This window comes from Sceloporus occidentalis, unplaced genomic scaffold (assembly GCF_023333645.1).
Source record: "Sceloporus occidentalis isolate IW3139 unplaced genomic scaffold, rSceOcc1.0.p SCAF_13, whole genome shotgun sequence".
Taxonomy (NCBI): domain Eukaryota; kingdom Metazoa; phylum Chordata; class Lepidosauria; order Squamata; family Phrynosomatidae; genus Sceloporus; species Sceloporus occidentalis.
In genome coordinates this window covers 19026669-19047141 of record NW_028316993.1, presented here as the reverse complement: position 1 = coordinate 19047141, position 20473 = coordinate 19026669, and the positions used below count along the sequence as shown (strand labels likewise).

Genomic DNA, 20473 nt, shown 5'->3' with positions numbered 1-20473 from the left:
AGTAATTTTCCAAGGTTTTCATTCAACATCTCATAGCACTGAACTTGCTTAGTCTTTGTTGGGCTGCTCTTTAGCAGTTTTACTTTTGTGGGGTGAAGTGTTGCATATACACATTTGCGGCATTGACTTTTGTGGATCCTATTATTCACAGACTTGATTAACATGTTATCTCCAGGAATCTCTGGGTCCTCCAAAAAGGCTCTGCCAGAGGTTGACCGTAGAGTCATGCTGGAAGACCAAGAGATTCATAGAAAAAAGCCTTCTCTAGCCATTTGTAGCTCCAGTGTAATTCTAGGGACCTTATCACACGTGGGGGGTTTGCAGCTCAGATCCGCAGTCACTCCTGTTCTAGCAATGCAAAGTGTGATGTTTATTCACACCAGACCCAGAGTCACTCATGTCAAGCAATGCGAATTAAGGTTAAAACATGATGTTTTACCACACCTGGTTGCCTTTCTGTTGCCCTTCCGAATTGAGGGGGAAGCGAAGTCAGTTCTATTCCAAGCAAGTCACATGATGCGGATTCAAGCAAAGCAGAATGAGTGCACATTGTAATACCACACCGGAGGGTTCAACGATTCGAATCAGCCCCCTTGCACATGCTCAGTGGGGCTCTGGATTCTGTCCTCCTTCCCTGCCCCCTCCTTAGCTGTCATCCTTCATGGGGTGAAGAAGCAGTCAGGGGATGATGGGATGGGTTGCAGGGTGGCAGAGGGGGTGAGATGGCATGAAGGAGGAGGAGGGGGATGATGGAGCAGGATGCAGGGGGCCAAGGGGGGGTGACATCTGAGTGGTTTTCCACACCAGACCAATCTGCAGTGCAATCGAAGTGAGCCTGGAAGCAAATTCTGTGAAATCACTTTTTTTCCCGGTTTTACCAAAATGAGGGGTCACTTTGGAATCACTGCGGAAGCACCTCGCAAGGAGCTCCCATAGAAAGGAATGGCGTCTGATAACACATTCACTTTACGATGTGAATGCACATTGTTGGAAGTGCAGTCACGTTGGAACTGAGCCAGAAAATCTCCAAAAAGCTCAGTGTGATATACTCCTAGGTTAACCTCTTCCAGAGAGTTGCACTGGAGGGCCTAGAGATTCCTAGAGATGAAAAAATAGGGTGTTTGTTTGTTTGTTTGTTTGTTTGCAGTTTTTCCACTTTCACAAGGGTCCTGTGCCTCTAATCTCAGTGAACATGGAGGACCCACTGTAATTTCTTTTTTTTTGTTTGTTTAATTAAAAAAAAAAACCACGACCATGCCAGTCTGCCTCTTGTTTCTCAGTAGCTCTGTTATTGCTTCATATCTGTTGGCACTCATCACCTGCCTTTTTTTAATTAAAGGGAGTGTGCTATCCAAAAGTAGGCCAGAGCTCAGGAAAGGTACTCATTTGAAATACAACTCCCAGAATCTTCCAGCCACCATGAACAGTGGACATTTCTGCAATGGCTACAGTTGGTCTCACCTGGTGTGGATGCTCAGAAGGGGCTGCAGTGTGGTGGCCTGCCCTGCCCAGCCCAGCCCAGCCCTGCCCTCCCTCCTGCTGCCTCACTGGTTTGCCCAGCAGTCAGCAAACTGGCCATCACCCAGCCAGACCGCTGCCCAGGTGGGCAATGCTGCACCCTCCAGAGGACCCATTTTGGATCTAGTGTGGCTGCTTACCCAGCAGCTATGCCAGAGTCTGAACAGAAAGCAATGCCCCCCAGCAGTGGTCACTGCCAAGTAGGGTGATGCTGTGTTCTCTGGAGTGCCTAGCCAGGGTCCACTGCAGCTGCAGGGCAAGCAAGAAAGTGAACCAATGTCCTTTCTCACTTGCCCAGCAACTGCACCAGTCCCACCAGGTGTACCCTCTGGATACCAAAATCCATGGATGCTCAAATCTCATTATGCACATCAGTAAGACAGTGTCCCTTGTATAAAATGGTAAAATCAAGATTTGCTTTTTGGATTTTTTTTTTTTTTTTCATATTTTCAAGCCGTTGATGGTTGAATCCATGGATAAGGAATCCGTGGATAAGGAGGGACAACTGCTTTTAGGAGAACTTCTAAAATCAGGGGAGAGATCAGGAAAGTTACAACTCCCAGAATTTGGAGGGGACATCTCCAAATTGTCAAATTCTGGGCTGGCAAGTACAATCTGAATTTTCTGCCTTATGTCCAAAAAAAAACCTTGGAGCAAGTCTAAAGATGCCCACATAATCCTACAGCCACAAGAAGATTTTAAAAATGTGTTTTAGAGCCTCGGAAAGTAAAGAACAATATTCTTTTTAAAAACCAGGATGTGGGTTTGCACTCCTGTTATCTTTAGTTCTTACCTTGTAAATTTGTTATTGTGTAGTAAGTCTCTACTTACCAGTGCACTTCCTGTGTCTGATGAAATGGCCTTGAGCAGCTCATGTCACAATAAATGAGTAATTCATGACACAATAAACCAGTGGAGACATTTTCAAAAGAAACCAGTGGAGACATTTAACACATCACCTTTTCCACCTGTTGCCCCAATAATCCTACCACACTTGGGTATGGGAGTGGGTGCTTTTATCTAATCAGAAATAAATTTTACTGAGTTAAGTGGGGCTCGCTTTCAGGAAAGTTAAGCATAGCCTTATCCTTGTTGGCACCTCTTCATTGTCCTGATTTCCACAAGTCTCAAACATGAAACCTAAGGGCCCGAACAGACAGGCCAAAATAAAGCTGCTTCGGGTCACTTTGGGGTATGCTGTTTAAATGATGCATGCATCCAAAGAGATCAGAAACTGCACCAAAGCCATGCTCCAGTCCTAAGGGCTGCAGCATAGCTTTGGTGCAGCTTCTGGCCTCTTAAGATGCATGTGTCATTTGAACAGCATACCTCCCAAGTGCCCCGAAGCACCTTTATTTTGGCCTGTCTGTTCAGGCCCTAAGCCTAAGCCACATCAGCTCACCAGCTGCCATACATATGATTGCACAATGTGTCACTAACTGCACATCAAATATCACAGAATGTGTTATTCAAGACAGAGATTCAAACAGTATCTGTTATCCAAGACAGATATTCTGTTTATCAGAAAGAGACAATCAGAGATTCACCTCTTATTTTAAAAAAAATATCCAAGTGTCCAGAAAGTTGGTATCACAGAGGAGAGTACAACTTTCCTGCAACTGGTCTGGACTAGAGTTTATTGGATGTTGCATTCTTTCACTGTGATGCCAATTTTTGTGAAATACTTCCTCCCTCCTTGCTGCCCACCAAGAAACAAAAAAGTGAGATGTAGAAAACCCACTTTGATAGATCACAGGATGTAATGTGGTTTGTGCATCTATATCAGGAGCAGATGGTGATGATGATAATTTGTTTTATTCATTTATATCCCGCCTTTCTCCCAAGAATGAGACTCAAGGTGGCTGGCATCATTTTAAAAGCAAAACAGATTTTAAAACAATACAAAAAACTTTGATAAAATATAATAGAAAAGTTAATTACAAGGCAATTAAACAATATGTAATGTTAAAACGTGAATGTTAAAAAGTTTAAAATTAATTAACAGGTTATACAAACCATAAAACTGCATAGTGCATCATTAAAAGCCCGCCCCCACTCAGTTGCTAAAAGTCTGGTGGCACAAGGATGTTTTCAGTTGCCAACAGAAGGAGAGTAAAGAGGTTGCCAACCTGGCCTCTGGAGGGACTGGGTTCCAAAGACTGTGAGTAACCCCTGAGAAGGCCCACTGAGAAGACTGTGTGAAGATCATTACCATTCAATTAACCTCTGGGAATTAACAATTCCCATCATCCCTAATCAATGCATCTGGAGGTCACTGGGGATAGGAAAAGATGGCTGAAAAAGAGAAAAGGAGAGTAGATGGATCTAAGCCAGCCTGGTGCTATTCATCATACATATGTGCTATGACTGCCACATATGGACACATCCACTATCTCATTATTTTCATCCTGAACCTTGCCAAGGACCAACATGAAGCACTATGGCATCCTTCCATGCAAGCATACACTTACATCCTGAGGAAAAAAATTAAGGGACATTTTTTTTCTTTATTGCCGCCATAATCAGGGACACCTTACACAAACACAGCCTCTCTTTCCTTCCTCAGTAAGGTTTGGCTTACCCTGTTTTACCATGAAGCGTGACATGATAAGACAAGGTCCTGTGACTGCATCCTGGACTGTAGACCCTGCCCTGAACAGAAGGGATGGTTTTAGAAGACCTCCAAGGTAGCTTTCAACCTGATGATTCTAGAAGACATGGTGCCTGGACATTAATCAGAGCAGCCGCTTCTTCATTTAGAGATGGGGTCATGGGATGTATCAAGCCCCTTAACCTTGTTTTGAAAAGTGAAATGAAGTGTGAGAACTATGGTAGTAGTGACAAAATACCCATTGTGATATGTTAGTCAGAACAAAGCAGAGATTGGAAAAGCTACTCCTTGGACTACTAATCCTACAAACCCTCTGACCTTGGCGGGTTCTGAGAGCTGTATTCCCCATGTGGATGCTGGATGGGGAAGAAAGTGGATAGAAAGAAAATCAATGCATTTGAGATGAAGTGCTGGAGAAGAGAGCTAAGGGTACTGTGAGTAGCAAAAATGACAAACCAATGGGTTCTAAAACAGATCACGCCTGCAAGCAAAGATGACTAAATTGAGGCTGTTGTACTTTGGCCATATCATGAGAAGGCACGACTCATTAGAAAAGACAATAATGCTAGAAAAGGTACAGGGCACTAGGAAGAGAGGAAGACCACATACCAGATGGATAGACTCAACCAAGGAGGCCAGGGCCCTGAAACTGCAGGAGCTGAATAGAGTGGTTAAAGATAGGGAGACTTGGGGCCCATTCAGAATACCTTTTAATCCGGTTCAGGATTCAAAATTTGCACGTGAAGTTCATATTGGGCCCGATTCTGTCACAATCCATGTCGAGGCTTGCACAAGGAAATGCCCCTTACCCCGGGGTATCCAGAATCGGGCTAAAATCTGTCTTTTCTCAAAAGACCTGGGTTCTGCGAAATATAAACTTGCCCTCGATCATGTTCGGGGCAAATTCAGGGAGGAATTAAGGTCAGAGGGTGGGCAGCGGTCAGAGCATTCCCTCCCCTCATCCGAGGGGAGGGGGAGGAAGAGGAGGAGGAGGAGGAGGAAAGAGCCGAAGGACTGGAGACTGAGAGGAGGCAAAAGGGGAAATCAGGGTGACTTTTGGGCTGCAAAGGGCTGTAAGAGGGAGGGTGGGGGGGGAGTGGAGAAAGTGATGGAGGAGGAGGAGGAAGGAGCTGTGGGAAGAAGGAAGCTATGGAGGGCATTCTCTAACAGAGCAGGAGGAGGAGGATGAAGGAGCCAGGGCATCTTGGGAGGGGAGGGTCGGAAGGAAAGAGGAGGAGGAGGATTGCCAAGGGAAATTGGGCTGCGGGGCCAAGCCGGAGGAGGGATGTAGGGAAATCAGGCTGTAAAATCAGGCTTTTATTTTTGACAATTTATGTGCATGATTTTTTGGGTGCTTGCTTGTGCTAATTTCATTTCCTCTTCCTCCTGGATTATTATTATTATTATTATTATTATTATTATTATTATTATTATTATTAGTGTATGAGGATGCTACAGTCAGAATGCCTGTGCTGCATTTCCCTTTTATTCCCAATTGATTCCATGGGCCAGTTGGAACGGTCACTCTCTCTCAGCCTCAGTGGAAGGCAATGCAAAGCTCCTCTAGTAGGAGGAAAAGGGTCAGTTCAGGTCAGGTCAAAGGCAGGGCACGAACGGAGCTCCCATCAGGCACCTTCCCCCCCTTTTTATTTTTTAAAATTATTTTTGACAAAATATACGCATGTTTTTTTTCTTGAGGCAGATATATAGATGCATAGAACATGGCTAACTGCTTGTTCACTTTCCCTTCTATTTGCTGGCTTCCAGCAAAGGGGCAATGTTGCAAATGGGCTAGACTTTTTTTCCCTTTGCGAATCAATCCTACAATTCAAATGTTACATTTGTTGCTCTTGTAAATTAGGCAATTGACAAAACGATACATGCTTTTGCAAGGAATTCAGGGATAGCCCTGAATTGCTTTTAAAAGCAAAAAAGAATGCATGGCAATCGCATCCTTTTCTGGCATTTCCGAGGTGAGGAATTTATTATTATTATTATTATTATTATTATTATTACCTGTGTATGAGGCATTCTGGGGTGGCAAGGAGTGGGGGATACAGGATGCATTAGCTTGCATTTTGGGGTTGAAAATGGGGCCAAGGGCAGATCATATCCTGCACTGACCCAAATGCCCCCCACACACACACACACAAGAGATTTTAAATTTTGACAAAATGTGCTCACTTTGGGGCATTTTGTGCATGGCTCTTTAAAAAAAAGGAGAGGGAGGACACTTCCGATGCCCCTGCAAACGTCACCTATGACGATCGCTTGATTGACAGCAGGCGCCTTCAAGTTAAACCCGATAAGGCATTCGGGTTAAAATGCCCCTCAAATCTAGTGGGCACTCACTAACGGAGAGATTCGGGGGAGGGGCATTCGGATCTACCCAGTTCCACCCACGTTAAATGGGCCAGTGGGAATGGGGCCTTGGAGATATCTCATCCACAGGGTCAACATGAGTCAGTCGCCTCGAAGGCAATTAACAACAATAACATGGAGGTGCATCAGACAGTTATATGAGAGCAAGGATCCCAAAAGTAATGTATGAAAAAGCTGGAGGACCATTTGTTCTTCAGATGCTTTGGTCCAACTGTCACAATTCCCAGACAACACAGCCAGTGTTAGAGGATTGTAGGTTCATTTGGAAGTACAGTGGGCCCTCTACATTCGCTGGGGTTAGGGACACAGGACTCCCATGAAAGTGGAAAAACTGTCCATAAAAATACTCATTTTTTTAACATGTGAGAATACCTCTCTAGGAATCTTTAGGTCATCCAAAGCAATTCTGTGGTCCACATCTATCAGACGTTGACCACAGAATCACACTGGAGGACCTACCAATGTCTAGAGAAGTGTTTTCGTTAGGAATCTCTAGGTTCTCCAGTGTGACTGTATGGTTAACTTCCAACCGAGTGACTCTAGAAGACCTAGAGATTCCTAGAGAAAACCTATTAATCAAATCCATGCATAATCAAATCCGCAAAAGTCAAGGCCACAAATGTAGATGGTCAGCTGTACAAAAAAAACCTCCCCAGCTGATGTATACAGTGTGCCTTGAACTTTCTAAACCACTCTTTCCATTTCTGACTTCAGGCTGCAAGTGACACTGCTTGATCCACTACAATGTACCACCCATGCACAAGACACAGACAGCAACTGGCTTGAAAGAGTTCTTTTTTGGACCACAATGCCCAGAATCCCTCAGCTAGCAAAGCTAGTGATGAAAAATACAACACATCTATTTAAAAAAAAAATCATGGGGACTCCTCTCTCAACAGCCAAACGAAGACTGAGCATGAAAAAGCTTTGATGATCCTTGTGGAGTATCAGGAGTATGTAACACTAGGGCAAGCAGGAGGGATGAAATGAAGGGGCTGGAATCTTGAACACTTTGATGCATACACATTTCACTTCAATACTGTTGAACACTTCAACATTTTATTGCATCCCCATTCATATAAAGAAGGGCAGTGAGGCAATGTTACTCAACAGAGCCTTCCTTCCTGTATGTACACACACAACTTCTATCTCCAACCTATGTCCATGTTAATGTCTAGTGGTCACTTTTTGTTAGCATTATGATGGGACAAGCGAGATGCCATAACGCCCAAAATCCCTTACACATGGGAGATATCATGATTTCCAGAATTCCTTGCACATCTCTCAGTTTATAAAGAAAGTATCCCATGTGACAGTCCCACTTCGTGACTGATAGTTTCGATAAACAGTCCAGGTTTAAACCCAAAGAATGATTAGATATTGTTCATTCTTTAAATAACACTCAGATTGCCCAATGTTTTAACTATTTCCACTGACATTTGAAAAGAGAGAGAGAGTAAAAGTAACTGATGACAAAGGTTGTTCCAGACAGAGAGCTCTTTGAGACAACAACTAAAAGCCATCTTTCTCATACTGATTCTATCTTTCTCCCAAAAAGTTTATTTCATGTGTGTGTGTGTGTGTGTGTGTGAAAATAAAATTTACAGAAGTGGTAGGAAAATACAAGAGGGTTACAAATAGAAGACATAACTCTTGGAGGACCAAAGACTAAGAACCATTGCTTGGTTTGAGCAATGAAACTACAATCTTGGCCATCAGTCTTGATGGATGATCACAAGGTACTTTGTTTAAGAATATAATGCACACTTTCCTTCAAGTGTGCAATATCAAACATATGGCTCTGTGCTTCCCTACTTTATCATTGCTAAAACCCCTGTGAGGTAGATCAAGCCGAGGGAGAGAAAGGATGACTGGCCTAAGACCATGGCCAATATGTTCCATGGTTTAATAGAGACTCAAGCCCAGATCTCCTAAGCCCCAGTTCAATACTCTGATCACTATACCACACTGATCCTCATAATTTTTTTAATGATTTGCTTAAAGATTTATTTAGTGTCCATTTAAAAATTAGAATTTACATCTAAATGGTACAGCAAGACTTTTGGATATGTTCACCACTCTCTGCTCCAGGCAGTAAGTCTTGGTCCACATCAATCGTTTTGCTTTTTATGAAGGGCAACTAAACCACATTGGCTGCAAGATCCTTATAAGTGTTCCTTATTGAATTATAGTACTGATTCACCAGTAATGTTATCTTTGCAATAAGTTAAATAAACCAGATATTATCTGGAGGTTGCTTCTGGTTTGTTTGTCTTTTTCCCTCATCTGTCCTCTTCCCCTACAGCAAGCCAGTCAAGTTTCCTCCTACAGATCTATTGAGAAAGAACATTTCGGTTCAGAGGAAAGTTACCAAAAATGCAGCCAGAGGTATCATTGTCTACAGTATGAGGCAAGAGGCTTGTTTGAAACAGGAGGCACAAGGGAGCCAGAGTCGCTTATGTAACCCAGTCCTAAACTTCTGCAAAAGCAGTCTTGTAGGATGAAGGAGAAGTGACTTGAGGAACTTTTGGGCCTCTACATGTTTTCCCTTCAACTTGCAGTATGGCCATTGGTAAGGGTTGAGTCCCAGGATGCCCCATCCCTGAAGTAAAGCAGACGAGAGTCCTAAGGCTATTAGATGGAGCTTGGAGGTGGGATGAAGCCCAATAGCGTACAGCAAGGCACATAGGTAGAAATTGTGAGGACCAAGTTGTTGGGCAACTCCTTGGTTTTCTTGGCAAGGTTCTTCAGAGAGGGTTTGCCATTGCCATTCTCTGAGGATGAGAGAGTATGATTTGCCCAAGGTGGGTTTCATGGCCAAGTCAAGATTTGAACCCTGCTTTTCCAATGTCCTGCTCCATTGCTCAAACAACTACATCACAATGGCCCTAATTAAACTACTGGCCTGTACTCCTCTCCTATTGCTATTTTGAAGTTTAAACTGCTATACTTTTCCCCCCAGAAAATTTCACATTTCCAACACTTCCTTATAGAATAAAGCATGCAAAAGATTATGCAATACAACAAAGGGGAAAGTACCCATATGTCTAATTCAAATTTCAATAACTACCTTGGACTGCAGTGTGGCAGAGTGGTTTGAGTGTTGGACAACAACTCAGGGTTCAAATCCAGACTCAGCCACGAAAGCCACCTTGGGCAAATCACATACTCTGAGCCTCCGGGGATGGCAATGGCAAACCCACTTTAAACAAATCTTGCCAAGAAAACCCCATGATAGGTTCACCTCCGGCTGGGTCACCATAAGTCAGAAGCAACTCGAAGGCACACAACAACAACAAATACAGCAGTAAAACATATTTCTCAGGTGTAATATAGGAATAGTGTTGGAAGCTGCTGTTGCATTTCATTGACAGAGAAGGGAAAAAATTAGAAGTGCCAGTTCCAAGCAGCAGCATGAAGTCAGTGACAGTATATTCAGAAAAGCCTTCCTTCACTGGAGGAGAAAGGACAGGTCTTTGCTCCAGTCCAGAAATCCAGTCCAGATTCTACCACTTCCAGAAAAGCAGTGTTACAGGAGTGAACCTGTGCCAGCCCAGGCAAGCCAAACAAAGCCTTCTTCCTCTTCGCTCCTTCCCTCCCTGGGACATTTGCTCACCTGGGACAAATAGAGAAAAGAAATTCTCTAGCCTACAGACTCCATCCCTGGGCCCCCTAGGAAATAGAGGCAGGCCTGTCCTCACTTGCTCAGATTCCATTGCCTTCATATCTCTCCTGACCAAATGATATAGCTGTGTCTCAACCTGTCCAGACTGGAGCTGGGCCACGGCTGCTTTTATTGCCCAATCTGCTTTATGGCACTCATGGGTTCTCAAACTGCATCCTGCCCAGTTACACTGGTCCTTCAATCCAAATCAGCTGTTTTGCCAGCCCAGATCTACAGTGGGCTTTGTTGTTGTTGTTGTTGTTGTTGTTGTTGTTGTGTGCCTTCAAGTTGTCTCTGACCTATGGTGACCCTATCACACGGTGTTCTTGGCAAGTTTCTTCAGAAGGGGGTTTGCCACTGCAATCAATACCATCCAAAATCATGCCATACAATGCATGTTAAACATAGATTGTTTTAATATGTGTCTTGTTTGTTCATTTAAAACTTATATACTGTACGCTTGAACTGAAGTTCTGTTTTTAACGGATGCCTATTGGTTGGTCTGTTGTTCCTCGCCTCGACCCATGGGAAGAGGTGGGTAAGAAATAAGTATACAGTGGGCCCTTGTTATACGCTGGGGTTTGGTTCAGCACCCCCCATGAGTAACAAAATCCGTGGGTGCTCAAGTCCCATTCCATCCAATAGCATAACAAAATGGTGTCTCTTATATAAAATGGAATATCAAGGTTTGCTATTTGGAATTTATGCTTTTTCTGAATATTTTCAAGCCATGGATGCTCGAATCTGTGGATAAAAATATCCGTAGATAAGGAGGGCTGATTGTAATATAGTGTATATACTCATGTCTAAGACTAGAATTTTTAGTCAAAAAATTGACCCAAAAAAATTGACTATCTGAGAGTCAATGTAAGTACTGTACTTTAACTCTTACCAAAAAAAGAATCATCCCCTGGTGAAAGGCAAAAATATAATCTGTCCTGAAAGCACTGACCCCTCTACTCTCTCTCATCCATCCAGCCTTTAGTGTGGCCACAAACAGTGATAACTGCTGAAGTTCTGTAAGTTCTTTGACATTGTTTTCCTTTGTTTCATCCTTTACATCTTTTGTTACATGCCCCTAATTTTTACCTCGACTTATCCACGGGTCATATCAAAACTTATGATTTTGACCCCAAAACCTGCCCTCGACTTATCCATGAGGTCGACTAATAGTTGAGTATATACATTAAGTGCTATTGCTATTGCTATTATTATTACTGCTGCTATTACCATCATCATTTTCTGAGTCTGAGAGAACTTCAATTCCAGAATTGAATGGAGCCATTGGAGTTTATCAGACAAGGGGAATTGGAAGTATAATCCGATGGCAATCTGAACACAATCATGGGGTTTAACATTATTGCGTGATAGACTACCACACGCAATTTCAGGTAATGGGAAGTCAGTCCAAATGCAATCATGAGGTTTCACGTTGTTGCATGATAGACTGCCACACACAAATTCGGGCAATGGCATGCTATTTTCGGACAATGGGAAGTCAGTTCGAATGCAATGTGTATTCACATAATTGCGTGAAACTAACATCTTTAAGTGAATGCGTTCTGGCCTCACTTTCTTTTCCTTCGAATTTAAGAGAAATTCCTACCGTTTGATAAACTCCATTGTAGTTGAAGTGGTGTCAAACCAGCTTATTTCTGTACTTTGGATGCAGTCCTAGACTGATTCTGGAGGCTCCCTTTCTGCTCCAAATGAGCAGACTCAAGAGTAAGAGTTCTACTGGCATCCATGTCCTGTTTACACATAAGAAGCACCTGGACACATGCAGAAAGAGACATAAACAAACGCTTCTCATGGTCAAAGAAGGAACCAGACTGATGACTGAGGCCTCGTCACAATCCTAGCAGTGTTTAGGTTGTGGTTGTACTTCTTGTCCCCAATGGAAACATCAAGCGATGCCACAGCCACAGCTGTGAGCAAGATGGAGGGGGAGCAGTCCGGTACACAGAGAAGAGCACAGCAGAAACCAAACTAACCATATGGAAATGGAGAAGAAGCACTAGTCCCCGTGACACATGGAAAGTGTCTCTCTAAACATTTACAAACTCCACCTGTTGGACATACAGGCACACCCTGCCTAGACAAACAGAACACTCTTAGCCATAGGTGTTTGTGCGCATGCACCAATCTTGGGTTATTATGACAGCTTTGATTGGTTTCATTGTCAGTAGATTAATCAACTTTAACCAAGTAATCAACTTGAACTGATTAATCGATAGGTGCAATTTTAATGAGACAGCCTGCAAATTAAACAGTGTTTTTGTTTCTTTTTCCAAGGCTTTTGAGGCTATTATAAACATTATAACATTATTATAAACATGTTTTAGAAAAAGAAACTCCTCTCTTTTTCAAAATTTAAAACGTCCTTTTTAAAATTCCCTTAAAATTTCCTTTCCATTAATAACAATAACGTTTATTTATAGCATCCTTCTCACCAAGGGGCGGTACATTAAAGCGTATACAACAAAAAACAAACAATAAAGCACAACACTATTAAACTGCTAAAATACTAAAATAATATACTATTATGCTCAAAACAAAATAAACTCCAGTGGGAGGTGGTGCATGGTCAATTCAGGGGAGGCTAAGCCTGGGTTCCCCTTCCATGTCTGCACTGCAACTCCCATCAGCCCCAACCAGCTTCTCCAGTAGCCAGGGAATATGGGGGCTGTTGCTCCAAATATTTCGAAGATGATGTGTCTCCCACCCAGTCCTTGTTGGGAGGGGGACTCAATGGGATCCCCAAAAAAGGCCATGCACCCACCCCACATTTAATTCCCTGTTTAGAATAATACACTGGTATCTGCAGCTTGGTAAGGTGACTGCATTGGAGCCAGTGGTATCACGATAAAACGTCGGGACAGATATCTAGGGGCCCCATCAGCAGAACAGGCAGGAGAAGCGCCTCAAAATAATAGGGGATTCTTGACCACATTTTGAAGTAATAAACATTTATCATGCTAATTATGACTGGTAACTTTGGGAACTCCCGATTTTGGGCTGCAACTTCTAGCAATTCTAAAGACAGTTGGGAATTATAGTCCAACAACCTCTTGAGCAGAGATGAGCAATAGCCAGCTCTACAAACATTGTTAGACTGTGAATCTCAGATTCTCTGTCATTTGGAAGTTGGGAGTTGCAATCCAACAGTATCTGGAGGGCCACACAACTCCCACTCTTATTCTATTGGGCGGCGCTTTTACCACTATTGATCTAAAAGGCACACACAGACTTGATACTGATAAAATAGTTAAATCCAGAATATGCAGCTATACTCTGCAGCTGTGCTCTTAAACCAGTGCAAGCAACACAAATTCAACAATGTTGAGCATAGTGGAGAATTTCAAAAACCCAAAGCAGTTTATCTATATAGAACAGTTCTCAGATTTGGCCAGGGACGGAGTTATTTTTAAGACAAACACATTCGTCAAACACAACTTGAGTAAATCTGGCACAAACAGAAAGAGCCACAGAAGAAATGCACAGAAAAGGGGGTAGAGTAAAAGTATACATTTTGATCTGTTGTCATCTCCTGTACAAAAAAAACCACAGCCACAAAACCCACAACAGCACAACAGCCTTCTTCACATCTCGCCACCTGAGAGTATTTCTAAACTAGTGTTGCTTACTTGTTCTCTGACTTGGCTTCTCTGTTTTTTAGCTGCCCTGCAAAAGGCAGAAATTTAACAGGAGCAGCATGTTCTGGAACAAAGGCAAAGTGGCAGGCAACACTCACCCAATATAACTTCTGCCTGTGGAAGGAAACCCGGTGAAAGCCCAGGAATCTTGTTAGAAAACAGAAGGAGAGCCTCCTAACTGCAGATGCACTGGCTGCATCTGCACTGTAGAAATGATGCAGTTTAACACCACTTTAACTCCTGTGGCTCCATCCTATGGAATGGAGTCCAAGAAAGAGCTCACCAAACTGGAACATGTCCAGATATGGATGACCAAGATGCTCAAATGTCGAAACCAAGACTTAGGAAGATGTTTGCCTTAGGGGTGCTGTAAATCAGATACAACTTGAAGGCACGCAACAACAACAAACTGATAGCCTTTTTCCCAGGATGGGATCCAAGGTAGCTTTCAATCATTTCAAAAGATCCAACTAAGGGAAGTTCTGCCTCTCATAGGCACAAGTTCTGTGTTTCGCAGACACAACTTCTGCCTCTCACAGACACAACTTCTGTATCTCACAGACACGCATACACACACAAGGGGTCAGGACACACATGACTTCTTCAAGGCACCAACCAAACAACTATTCAGTGCCAACAGGATCTAGCAGAGAGAGCCATATGAAAGGTAAGAGGCTACCCGCTAAGGCTGCATCTGCACCGCAAAAATAAGTTGCTTTGACACAACTTTAATGGCCATGGCTCCATGCCATGGAATTCTGGGAATGGTAGTTGGTTGTGGCACCATTCCCAAAATTCCATAGCATGAAGCCATGGCAATTAAAGTGGTGTCAAATCGAAATATTTTGGCGGCGTGGATGCAGCCTGAGATTTTATTGCTGCTGCTCCTTCCTTTGCCTTCCCTGGCTCCCCTTATTCCATATGCTCCAGCCAAAAGCTGAAGAGAGGAGAGAAAATAAAGCTTTGGACTCCTTGATATGGTCAAGTTTTTTCCTTGCAGAGAAAAGAAGGAACTGACCAAACCTTTTCTGAGGATTCCTTGGCCTGTTACAGACAGCCAAAATAAAGCTGCTTCGAGTCACAGGGGAGGTATGGTGTTTCAATGATGCATGCGTCTTAAGAGTCCAGAAGTCGCACCAAAGCCACGCTCCAGCCCTAAGGACTGGAGTGTGGCTTTGGTGTGGCTTCTGGACTCTTAGGATGCATCACTGAAACACCATACCTCCACTGTGACTCGAAGCAGCTTTATTTTGGCTGTCTGTAACAGGCCTTTGCCTAAGAAAACCCTCTGCATTTCAAGCAGACAGGTGTCTTGAATGCAAATGCTCTTCAGAAGGAAGGGAATTGCACTACCTGTGTGTCTAGGTGAGGCCCAGGTGAGGCTGTGGCAGCTCCCAGGTTGGAGGATCCGGGAACTGATGAAAGAGAAGTTTGTTCTGCGAGGAGCTTTTCTTTTCCTCTTTCTCCTCCTCCTTCCTTAACTTCCTTGCAGCTTTGTCAGCTCACCAAGAAGCAGCTTGAACAAGAGATGGAAGGCTGAGTCAAAGGCAAGAGGAGGAGGAGGAGATTTCAGACACCTCCCCAAGCAGCTGGTGAGAAACCTGGGCCTGGAACGAGATCTCTCAGCCAGGTCCGGAGTGCGAATTCAGCCCCAGGACAGACTGACAGATGCCATCATTGCAATGGAGGGCAATCTGTAGCAAAATGTTGTGCTGCTGCAGTTAACATCCGTCAAAATAAAATTTTAGTAAATGATTAGGTTTTTCTTATTTGTCTATGTTGCTTTCCTTGAGCAAGCAGGGATCACTAACATTGAGGCCATGCTATTGAGAATGCAGCTGTGCTGGGCAGGACATATTTCTAGGATGGAGGACCATTGCCTTGCAAAAATAGTATTCTACGGTGAACACGCCACGGGTCAGCGTAAGAGGGGCGCCCAAAAGAAGAGATACAAGGACTCCCTGAAACAACATCTCAGGTTTGGCCAAATTGATCACCAACAATGGTCTGCCCTGGCCTCGCATCGGGAGGCATGGAGACGCACTATCCACGATGCTGCAGCCTTTTTTGAAAGCTCACGCCGAATGAGTCTCGAAGAGAAACGACAACGCAGAAAGAACCACAACCCGCAAACATCACCCAAGGAGACTTTCTGCTGTGCTTTCTGCAACCGGACCTATTTATCTTGGATTGGCCTTTTTAGTCATCAACGCGCTTGTACAAGGCGTGAGATGAATCCTTCCTGAATCTCTGTTCGTGAAGAAAAGCCAGAGATCATGCTGTTATCGTTTATGTTTACAGATCTTGTAGCACCTTTGAGACTAAACGAAATAAAGAAGTTGGCAGCATGAGCTTTCATAGACTTCAGTCTACATCCTATGGTTATATTTTATATCTTTGATGACTTATATTTACATTTATATTCATATTTTATTCATGTAGGTATATGTGTTTTACTAATGACAATATGAATATGGAATTTATGGAGTTCACATAAGTTGGCAGGCAATTTGAAGGCACATAAACACATAGGATGGATAGATATTTTATTTACGGTCATAATCATAGAATCATAGAATCGCAGAGTTGGAAGAGACCACAAGGGCCATCCAGTCCAACCCCCTGCCATGCAGGAACTCTCAATCAAAGCATCCCCAACAGATGGCCATCCAGCCTCTGCTTAAAGACCTCCAAAGAAGGAGACTCCACTACACTCCAATGGAGTTTATTCCACTGTCGAACAGCCCTTACTGTCAGAAAGTTCCTCCTAATGTTGAGATGGAATCTGTTTTCCTGCAGCTTGGATCCATTGTTCCTGGTCCTGTTCTCTGGAGCAGCAGAAAACAAGCTTGTTCCCTCCTCAATGTGACACCCCTTCAAATATTTAAACAGGGCTATCATATCACCTCTTAATCTTCTTTTCTCCAGGCTAAACAACCCCAGCTCCCTAAGTCGTTCCTCATAGGGCATGGTCATAAGAGTTTATCACACAGGAGGCAAAGTACCCAAATCCTGAGGATAAGTGGGGTTTAAATCCGTGGGATTGTTTTTAGACATGTCACTCCAATCAAGCATTAAGGTGACATTAACCTGTACAAAAAGTGGCAAAACCCTGCCTCTTTTTAATTTTGCAATTTTCTGACTTATGGCGAACCTACCATAGGGTTTTCTTGGCAAGGTTTGTTCAGAGGAGGTTTGCCCTTGCCTTCCCTGGAGGTTGAGAGCGTGTCACACCGATTTATCTGTAAGTGAGAATGAGGCGCAGGAGAGCCCAGGAGGTACTGTGCAAAAGTCATTAATGGCGTCTGAAAACCATCTTGAGGGAGAGAGAGGCAGGCTAGCTCCAACTGTCTGCCTGGAAGAAGTCAAGCCCTCCCTTCATCCTCCATCTTCAGGGAGAGAGAGGCAGGCTAGCTCCACCAGGGCTAGCCTGAAGATAGAGCACCCTCCCTCCAGTCCATCTGCCTTGGTCCAGGCCTCAGAGGGAGAGAAGAATGCTGGACCTGATCCCCTCCCCCTTCACCATTCCCTTCTCCTTTTGTGTCGTGTCTTTTTTAGATTGTAAGCCTGAGGGCAGGGAACCGTCTATTATCCCCTCTGTTATAAACCGCCCAGATTCCCAGTGATTGGGCGGCATATAAATAAATCCTATTATTATTATTATTATTATTATTATTATTTTAAAAAGGAACCTGTTCTTGTTGTCATTATCCTGTTGTCTCTATACTTGGTGCTAGTTGTTGTGTACCTTCAAGTCATTTTCAACTTATGGTGACCCTAAGGTGGCTTTCTTAGGCATGAAATGCTCAGAGAGGAGGTTTTGACAGTTTCTTCTTCTGAAATATAGCCTACAGCAGCTGATATTCCTTGGCAGTCTCTCATCCAAGTAGTAACTGGGGCTGACCATGCTTAGCTTCCAGAATCAGATGGGATCTGGTGACTTTAGGGCATTTATATTATTATTATTATTATTATTATTTGTTGTTGTTGTTGTTGTTCATGTTGTGTGCCTTCAAGTTGCTTCTGACTTATGACAATTCTATGGCCAACCTATCATGAAGTTTTTTTGGCAAGATTTGTTCAGAGGTGGTTTGCCATTGCCTTCCCCTGAGGCTGAGAGTGTGTGACTTGCCAAAGGTCACCCATTGTGTTTGCATGGCAGAGCTGGGAATCGAACCCTGGTCTTCAGAGTCACAGTCCAGCACTCAAACCACTATGCCACACTGACATATACTAGCTTGCAAAAGAGAGAGAAACAGAGAGAGCGAGATACAGAGCATTCTGGGCACAGTCTTCCAGTCTGATTGACTGCTTTTCAGGATTTCTAGCCATTAGAGGGCAGCCTTAAACAGATCTGGAAGAGGAGCAGCTTTAGCAGGGAAGTTAGTCTACTTCTGCTCCCTACTGGCATTCCAAAAAATTGTGTAAGAGACCAGTCTTATTAAAGGCCATCTCCACATGGGGGTTGCTTTATCCTCTAGGAGGGCTAGAATTCTGGAAAGCAGGAAAATCTTTAAGCAAGGACTTTAGTACCTGTGAGAGGGTAGAATTTGGGGGATTAGAACCACAGTGTGCAAAGGGAGGCCATGCATTGCATTTATGACAGGAGTTTATCACACTGGGGCTAATTTCGGCATTAAAGAGAGCATAAAGTGCATTTAAAGCATCCGATAAATAAAGCAGAAATGGCAAATAATTGCATGAATGATTATGAGACGCAGTTGTGCAAATAAAGTGATATCAGAAATGTAAAAGGATGTGCATTGTTGCTTCTTTTTGACCATTTTAATGGCCAGTTTTGTGCAACATCTTGTGAAATCGTTTTGCATAATTACACAGTTTTGCTTGGATATTCATTGGATAAACTCCCAATCTCCTTCGTGTGATAAACTCCACTGAAGCTACCAAATGATCATTAAACTGTAGGGGTTTTGTGGGTTTTTCAGGCTGGCACAGATAATAATAATAATAATAATAATAATAATAATAATAACAATAGATTTTATTTTTAGCCCGCTTTTCCACGATGATCAAAGCGGCATACAGATTAAAATTTCAACATAAAAATACATACATATCGATAAAAACAATGTAAAAAATATCACATTAAAAGCTTTTACACAGCCAGCTTGGTTGAACTGATCCAAAAACATTGCAAAAATCATTACACAATACGGGGAGAGGGCATAATATCACATCTCATGGGGGGAAAGCTTGGTGAAAGAAAAAGGTCTTAAGGTTCTTTCTGAAAAGGTCCAGGGAAGTGGTGGAACGGAGCTCGTCGGGAAGGTTGTTCCACATTTTGGAGGCCGAGATGGAAAAGGCCCTTTGCGAGATCACTGCATATTGCGCAGTTGGGACCTTCAGCAGATTCTTCCCGGCTGACCTGAGTGTGCGAGGCGGAATATATGGGGAGAGGCGGTCCTCCAAGTACCCTGGGCCCAAACCACTTAGGGCTTTATAGGTAATTACCAACACCTTGTATTGGGCCCGGAGGCGAATAGGCAGCCAATGGAGATCTTTCAAGATAGCTGTTATATGGTCTGCCCTGGAACATCCAGCGACCAATCTCGCAGCCATGTTCTGCACTAATTGAAGCTTCCGAGTTTGGTACAAGGGTTGCCCCATGTAGAGCGCATTACAGAAATCCAATCGAGAGGTTACCAGAGCGTGTACTACAGTTTCAAGGTCCCTCCGGTCCAGGCAGGGTCGCAGCTGGCGTATCAGCCGAAGCTGATAACAAGCGCCTCTGACCGTCACATCCATCTGAGATGTCAGTTGGAGCAACGAGTCCAGAAGCACTCCCAAGCTGCGAACTGAGTCCTTCAGGGGGAGCGTGACCCCATTCAGGACAGGTGGACAAATTTCACTACCCAGGCCTGGGGAACCTATCACTAGTACTTCCATTTTCTCTGGATTCAGGCTGAGTTTGTTTTCCCTCATCCAGCCCATTACCGACTTCAAGCAGGCATTTAGAGGAGAGATGCCATCACTAGTCACTGCATCAGTCGGGGACACAGAGAAGCAAATCTGGGTGTCATCAGCGTACTGATAACACCGCGCCCCGTGTCTCCCAGCGGTTTCATGTAAATGTTGAATAGCATGGGGGACAAAATAGCTCCTTGAGGGACACCAGATGTGAGCGCCCTCTTATCGGAGCAAACGTCCCCCAGCTGCACCACTGGAATCTACCCAAGAGGTAGGAACAGAACCACTGGAGCGCAGTGCCCCTGATACCTAACTCCCTCAGGCGTTCCAGAAGGATACTATGGTCAATGGTATCGAAACCCGCTGAGATGTCCAAAAGCACTAAGAGGGACACTTCCCCTGTCCATGCCCAGACGGAGATCATCGACTAAGGCGACCATGGCAGTCTCAACTCCATAGCCCGCCCAGAAGCCAGTTTGAAATGGGTCAAGAAAATCTATTTCATCCAAGATCACTTGGAGTTGGAAGGCAACTGCTCTCTCGATCACCTTTCCCAAAAAAGGCAGCAGCGATACAGGCCGATAGTTGTTATGTATCAGGGGGTCTAAGGAGGGCTTTTTTAGCAGAGGTGTAACAACTGCTAATTTCAGGCAAGATGGAAACCACCCCTCGCTAAAAGATGTATTAATTATGCGGTGCAACATAGATGTTACC

General features: G+C 43.7%; 1 protein-coding gene across 3 annotated transcripts in view; it reads right to left on the bottom strand.

Moving 5' to 3' along the window:
- The window catches only part of SYTL1 (synaptotagmin like 1), a 58087-nt gene extending 42785 nt beyond the window's left edge, over positions 1 to 15302 (bottom strand). For all 3 annotated transcript variants that reach the window (XM_089479348.1, XM_089479350.1, XM_089479349.1), the window contains exon 1: positions 15185 to 15302. The gene's annotated coding sequence lies outside the window, so the exon portion shown is untranslated. The remainder of the gene's footprint in view (positions 1 to 15184) is intronic.
- Between the last annotated feature and the right edge of the window lie 5171 nt (positions 15303 to 20473).